General features: G+C 25.2%; 1 long non-coding RNA gene across 1 annotated transcript; it reads right to left on the bottom strand.

Annotated features, from left to right (window-relative positions):
• Window positions 1-524: 524 nt before the first annotated feature.
• LOC127282672 (uncharacterized) lies at window positions 525-2642 on the bottom strand. Its single transcript, XR_007843233.1, has 3 exons — window positions 1870-2642; window positions 1343-1517; window positions 525-856 (listed from the first exon to the last, which is right to left on the bottom strand). It is a non-coding gene; the product is annotated as an uncharacterized LOC127282672 (long non-coding RNA).
• Between the last annotated feature and the right edge of the window lie 5342 nt (window positions 2643-7984).

The raw sequence follows: 7984 nt of genomic DNA on the forward strand, positions 1-7984 counted from the left end.
AAAAAGGAAAAAACTTCTAATGAAAATCGAAATTCTAACGGAATTTCTAATTAGCACGTTCCATTGAATCTTTCCACTTGTGATAATAATGATAATTATCAAAAAATTTCTTTTTATAGCTTACGTTCAGTGAAAGAAGAAAGGGGATGTAAGTTTCACGAGGGAGGAGTGGACAACCGTCATTAATAACCTCATACAAACGTTGCGCCACCCCAAAATTAAGAAAAATTCATTATATTTTTTTCAAATTAATTAAATTAAAGAAATTAAAATTTATTAAAATTAATTGTTATTATTAATTATTGTTACTATTCATTATAACTTCAATAAAAAATCAATATAATTATTAGAGGCACGAGACATTTTTTATTTAATCGTCATTATAAATTGAAACCAGATTAATTTTGTTAATCAAATTTTTATTAAAAATAATTAACATTTTTCTAACTTAAAAAAATATATTATCAATATATTAATATTTTCTTTAATGAAAGGAAATTTATTTGTAACATTATTTTTGTTTAGTATTTTCTTGTGTTTAATTTCGTTTATTGTTCTTTTTTTATTTATTTCTGAAATTAACTTCTTTAAATCTATTAATGTTTATTAAATTTTTTTCATATTTTATATATTAAGCCAAATTAATTTTCTATCCAACAATTTTCAATTAAACAAATATTTTTCTTCTTCAAAATCTTGTCTTGTTACCATTAACACCGAAATGCTTCGTATCAAATTCTTCGACCAAATTCTTTAAGTGAGTCAATTTTCCATGCAAATAATCGTGTCTCGTGTTACGTTGCTTGAAGACCGGATCGTTATTCATATTGTAATCTTTAAAAATTTTTATTTTTATCTGAAATGTAAAAAATTTTGTAATATACTTTTTGAGAATTAAAATTCAATTGGGAGAAACAAAATTCATAAATCTGTAATAATTTACAAAGAAATCTACAATTTTTCATTGTCTTTTAAATTAGTTTTGAAACGAAGGTAAATCTGTTAACTTTAAATAATTCCCGAAGTTTGAATTTTTTTCATCTTTTTTAAGAATCCAATACCGTTAAAAATCGAAAAAAATCAAGAAAATTTATATAAAATGTTTTTGTGCATCAAACACAAATTTTACGTTTTTTTCTGCTTGTAAGTTCTTATAAATTATAAGTAAGCTCTAAAAGATGAATTAGAAATTGAGTGATTTTACAAAAATTATTTCCATGAATTATCAAATTTTACTAATAAATATCCGACAAGGACTCTGGGGGAAATATAAATTGGCTCAAACAAAATATAAAAAATATTTTACTTTATCTATTTAGCAAAAAATATTTCAAACAATTACCTTGAGTTCTTGAAAATTCCCCTGAGCTTTCACTATATTATATTGCTGCTGCCACTTATAATATCGACTTTTACTGTTAACGTATTTTTATAATTGTTTATATTCCGGACAAAGATTGTTGAATTCCTCTTTATAATGTCTCCTCTGTTCGTAGTTGCTGTCTTTCGTATAATAACTAAAAATTCAAAACACAAAATTGTCGTTATAAATCTGATTTCCGTAAATCGACGAGTAAAAACCGAAGAAAAAATAAAATGAGAGGAAAAAGAAATCTTAAAATCGAAAAGAAAAAAGCCTGTTTTTAACAAAATTGTCTAAATCACAGTTTTACTGTAAAAGACAAATAATTAAAAATTAGTGATAAAAAATAATTATTTCAGTATGTAAACAAAGTTCCACATTTAATTGACGGGGAAAATACTGAAATCATAAGAGAATTATTGGTTTTATTTTCCAAATATAAAAACATCATTTGTGTTATTGTTTACATTTTTCTAACCTACATGTTGTTTGAAAGTGTTACTCACCTGCAATTGATTGCATAATCCTTTTATCAATCACTTTAACATTTAATTCCCGAACACATTTAATTATTTTAACACTCGGAATTATTTCTAAAACATTGAAGAATTTACAAAAGCCGCTATCGAAAAAACCAACCGATCAAAACAAACTTTTCTAGTGATGACCATTGATGACACCTGATCATTTGGCAGATCTGTCGGCAAAGAGTACGAAAATACAAGACTAACCGCAAATATTCATTTTCTAGCAGCAACTTCAAGTGGAAGGCATTTGTACGTTTTACTGTACATATAACATTTTTCCAAAAAAAAAATTTATTTCCGTGCCTAAAAGTAAGTTCACTTTTTTTTCTTTTTTATCGAATAACAAACTTGACAAAAACATTATTGCTGCATACAATAATAAACAATTTACTTTCTAATTTTTATAGTAATTATATTGAAAAGTACATGCGCATGCAACGCGAAAAGTCAAAGCATTTATTATTTTCTTCCTTTACTTACAAACCACTACCACCCCACAGTGAAGTTAATCGATGCCAACCTGTACTTTGAGAAAAATGGCAATTCCCATGTTTGAATAACAATTCAAGAATCAAGAAACACAATATACAAGCAAATGTATATAAATTATAGCTTGTACATTTTTTAATTATCTTCTGTTTATGCTGATGAAATTTTATTTAAATTAATAAATTCCAATGTTTGTTGTAAATATATATCAAAAATTGTTATATTTGCTGTAATTTGTATCAAAATACACGAGCTGATTTTTTTACAAATCTATTTATTTATTGAAACCCTGAATCTTCCTTCTTGATTTATATTTTTTATTATTCAAATAATAATAAAAAAAAAAAACGATTGCTTTAAATAATAAAATAATATTGACGGGGGGGATAAAGAAAAGTTTTATGAATAAAAAGTTAAACTGTTTTCCAATTTGTTGTGAAATCTGTCAATGTTAAACTTAAAATAGCGTGTGTGCGCTTACGAATCATATCCGAATTTAGATTTGTATTTTCGTGAAGTATATTTGAATATATATGATTTAACAACTTCAAATATACGCCCATTTTTTATGTATACAAATTTCGATAAAATCCAAAATGAAATATTACAATAAATCTTATCTTGATGTACCATTTTTTTTTTTAAATTGTGAAAATGTCTTTTTAACACGATTGTTTCACATAAAGTCAAAATATAGTTTTATCACATTCCAAGGGAGCGCAGCTTTCGCTTTTTCACATATATAGTGTAGTACTCTTAAAACTTTTTCATGTTTTATCTTTCACTTTTGCCAAGGAAACACTGCACTTTTTATATGTGATATATTATTTTCACATTTAAAAAAATAAAATCACTTCTTTATTTTACAATTATAAATTTAAAAATTTAAAAAAAAAGAAGTCAACTGAAATCTTGGCTAAAAAAAAGAAAAATAAATAACATGTAGTTTCACATAAGAAATATGTGCATCTTCAAAATATATATTATTTCTACTGCAATTATACATATTGTCTGAATAAAATTTCACTATTTTCTCAGCTTCTCTTGGCACGATTATTCTTCTCCTTTATATAGAGATTTTACTTCTACAAAGAGAAACTGTAATGAAATGCTTAGAATTTATACATATATATCTGCTAAATTCTTCCCACCTGGGGGGTGTAAAAGCACAAAAGGTGAATACTAGATTTCACGCGTGAAAATTAATCCTTTTTATAAAAAAAAAATCGAGCAATTTTTAATTTAAAACATTCCAAAAAATAAGTTAATTTTTTTTTATTTTTCATTTAAAAAAGAAAAAATAAATTTCTTCCGCATTAATAAATATTTAAAAATAAAATTACAATCGACAAATAATAGATTAAGATTTTGTTAATGGAAATTGTCGATCATGTGAGTCGGAATTATCGAATTCTTTCTTCATGTTCGGAGAGAGGTCTTGAGTTCAGAGAAAACCAGTTAATTCTAATTAAACTCCCTCGCAAACGGTTAAAAGTTTATCATACATAAAATAGATAATTTCAGAACGATGTTTACTCATCTTTCCAAATTTTCAACAATAGGTCTTTTTTTTTTAATCTAAATATTGTAAAATTTCGTTTTCTTTTTCATTTTTCTCAGAATTTTAATATTGAATATCGATGTTAAAATATCATGTAATTATGGTCAGAAGGAATTTTTATAAAGTCATAAAAATTGAAACAATTTCAGTAAATTTTTCATTTTAAAAAAAAGTACATTTTGCGAAATTTACAAAATTTATTTAATATATTATTAATAAATAAGTAGGTATATTAAAAGTTTACAACAAAAGTTGAATTCCTGTCTGTTGGAATGCAGCAATTTCATAATTGTATTTTCATTTCGAAAACTCAAACTTCTTTCTCATTTATATAGGTACAAACCGCTATAACCTATATAGATATCATTCAATTATAGTTTAACTCTCGCGGCTCCATGAAAAAGAAATTAAGATTTCCCCGGAGGAACTGAGTGCCAAAATAAAAATTTTACGTCTTTACATTAATATAAAAGAATTATCTTCACGATATTATACTTAGTTTTATAATTTTTTAATAAATTTGACAGAAACGATTTTTGAAGACTTATTATATAATTTTGATCTAAAAGGGCCGATTTTTATCATAAAAAAAAAGTTTAAAAAAAGTAAAACCCATTTTTTAAACACGCATTTAAAATTTTTAATCACACAATCTATATATGTCATATAGGGAACTATTTGATAAAGGATGAAACGAATTTCAAGGGTTTGCTTCGTAAATAATCCTATACTATACAAATCAATAAATAACCCGTATATTTGTCATTGCTCAAAAAAAATATATGTAGGATATATAGAAAACTTTAGAGAAACCTGGGGGCGTTTAGAAAATACCCTACATAAAAAATGAATAAAACATTTTCCAAGACTTTTTACAGGACATGTTTCTATTTGTTTTCTTTAAAAAGTTACAATACTTTTTACTTTTTCTTAGAATTTTTAAACACTGAGAATATATTTTTAAAGTTTAAATACTGGGAGAAAAAAATATTTTTGAAAATTTATCATTTGAATCTCTAGAAAATATTTTTTAGCTAGTTTCAAAAACATTTAAAATTTTAATTTTAACACTCGACAATTTTTGTTCTATTTTTAGAAACTTATTTTGATCACAGGAGTAAAAAAAAATTATTTATCATTAAAAATTGTTAATTTTAAATTATTCAATTTGAGAAATTGACTCAGAAATAAGTTGAATTTTTGTTTTCAAATCGGAAAAAGTCGTACAATCAGAGACCTGTCTTTATAAAAACTTGATATGCATTTAAATTTTACAAGCGAGAATGGAGTTATTTTCCACTTTTAAGTGACTTTGCTGGGGGCACAACATATATTGAAAATCACTGAAAGCTCCAATGCTGGAAGGCAAACATATCTGCTTTTATCTAAGAGACCTCGGCCTAATCGGTATTCCATGTGGCACGTCGCTGTTAAATGCGATATATAAAGAGAAGAGAGAGAGGGAGAGAGAGTGAGAAAAATCATTTATATATATATAAAAAAAAGATTGAGAGGCAAGTGTGCGAGAATATCGCGTATAATTATTATTGAAGACCCCCCGTGGTTGTTGCATCATTTCTCCTCTGACATATGACCTCAACAAACATGACGGAAAATATTTGTCTACAAGAATTCCGATAATGATTATAATTTGATGAGTGTTTCATTTTTCCAATTTCTTAATAAACTTTTTTTATTGACTAAAATCTGTGCAAATTTTATATCGAAAAAACGAAACTAAAATTATTTTTTTGCAATAGAATTATTTTTATTTACATTATTAGTATTATTATCTAATTATAATTATTCTAAAATTTTATTAATGTATTGTCATATAAGGGAAAATAATTTTAAATTTTACACCAAAAATAAGTTAAAATTTCTTTTTCACAATTTCCCTTTGTGTAGATGACAATCGATTTCTTGTACGCGGACTTTTTTCATAGTTTGAGTGATTTTTAAAACAAGCAGAATATTTATCTGGTGCCACTCTCAAGATGAAGAAAAATTTTTCCATACTTTTGACATAAAGAAGGTTCATTAACACTTCAAGAGTTCAAAAGCGTTAAATAAAAACTGAAAAAAAATTGACTATGAAAAGTTAACCTATTTCTAAAGAAGATAATGGTCCATTGTTATAAGGTGTTAACGAAATTGAAAAAGGGGTTGTACAAATTCTGTTATCTCGCTCTTTGCGGAAAATATCTAATTAAAAATCTCAAATTGTAAACGGAGTGGTTTTACACCTTGTATGTAAACTACTTTCCACACATGTAATTTTATTTTCTAATTATTATTTAACAATATTACATGGTAATTCTAAAAGGCTTATTAAATTAAAAAATTTCCCTCAATTTTGAGAATAAATTCTAGAATAATTATAATTATTAAATTATAATAATAAAATTAATTTAATTCAAATAAAAATTATTATTGCGGTATAAAATAAAAATTGACTGAAAGCTTTTGTTGCACAGAATCAAGTCTGTTTTACCTTGATAAAAGATTTGATGGTCCAACTCATGTGGAGTAAGTGTGACAGGGCAGAGAATGTGTATTATTTGGAGGGTAATAGAGAAGTTTAGAAGTGAACGATGTAATCTATATCGACGTTGCCATGCACCGAAATATAATGTACACTATCATTGCATGTGCAAATATACATAGTGTACGTAGACAATATGCATATATGCATAAAATGCAAATACATGTATTGCAAAATCTCAAGCATCAAAAGGTAGTATTCAGAAATTAATCTCCTCTTATATTGTTTCATACATCCAAAAAAAAAAAAGTAAGCTCATATTGAAAGGAATTTATATTTATATCCTCTTAGGCAAAATAATATTCGTTTTGAGAATATTTTTTCAAAATATTCCTTTAAATTTGAGTATATATTTTTTTTCACTAAATAAATCGTATTACTCCTGTTGTCTAACTGAAATTGCTTGTTGTAACATGTGACAATGCAATTTTACAAAATCGCATTGTTGTTTTGTTTGGTTTTTTTTTCTATATATCTAGAGAATTAATTGAATCGTTCGATATACTATTCAATGTATGCAGATTTCACTAAAAAGAAAAGAAAAAAGTGTATTGCAGTGAAGCGACGATGCAGAAAACTGCATTGAGACATTTTAGGATTCCCAACGTATATAATTCTGTTTTCTATAATGTTGCATATTTAGTACAATCTGTGCGACATTTATTTAAATGTATATATGTAAAGAAATGAAACACATGCATTTAATTGTTCATTAAATATAGTGTGAAAATTTTACGTGAGTAGCATTTCAATTTTATACAATCTTAAAATTTTAAAACAATACAAACACAAAATATTTATTTTATTTTTAATTTAATTTAATTATTTTACTTTTTTTTAATCCGGATTTGTAATTTGAAAAACAGATTTCTGCGTGGTCAAATAAATAGTATAAAATTAAGCTCTAAATTCAACAAGGAAAGACAAATATAAACGAATTTAAAAAAAATGCAACAAATCTGCGGGTAGAATTTATTTAATCAATTAATTTGGATATGCATAAAAAAAAAATCTTGAGCAAGCTTTTAAAAAAATTTTTTTTAATCAAATTTCCTCATTTAACGTTGTATAAATGTTGTTGTTTCAATGCCTTATTTTTTTCCTTCCTATTAATCGGAAATAACGAAAAAAAAAGTTTATTTTTTAATATAGAAAAAAATAAATATATATGTCTAAATAGGTGTATATATATAAATTTCCGATAGATAGTTTTAATATTTTGACAAGTTAGACGTTTAATTTCCGTCGGTTAAACTTTCAATTCAGTCGATAACTATCAGTGCAAGTGACGTAAAACGTTTAAAAATTTTGTTTACGAACAAAAAAAAATATAAAGAAGATAATAATAAAAGTCCAGGGGTTATAGTGAAAATAATATATACGTTTGATTGCGAAAAATATATAATCTATAATTTCTATTCTTCGTTTGTGATACAGAATGAGGCTGCTAAACCATTAATTTGTTTAAGTTCAGGGATGTGAAAACAAATTGACAATAC

Source organism: Leptopilina boulardi, unplaced genomic scaffold, assembly GCF_019393585.1.
Source record: "Leptopilina boulardi isolate dan_hultmark-lab unplaced genomic scaffold, ZJU_Lbou_2.1 LbouV2_302, whole genome shotgun sequence".
Classification (NCBI taxonomy): domain Eukaryota; kingdom Metazoa; phylum Arthropoda; class Insecta; order Hymenoptera; family Figitidae; genus Leptopilina; species Leptopilina boulardi.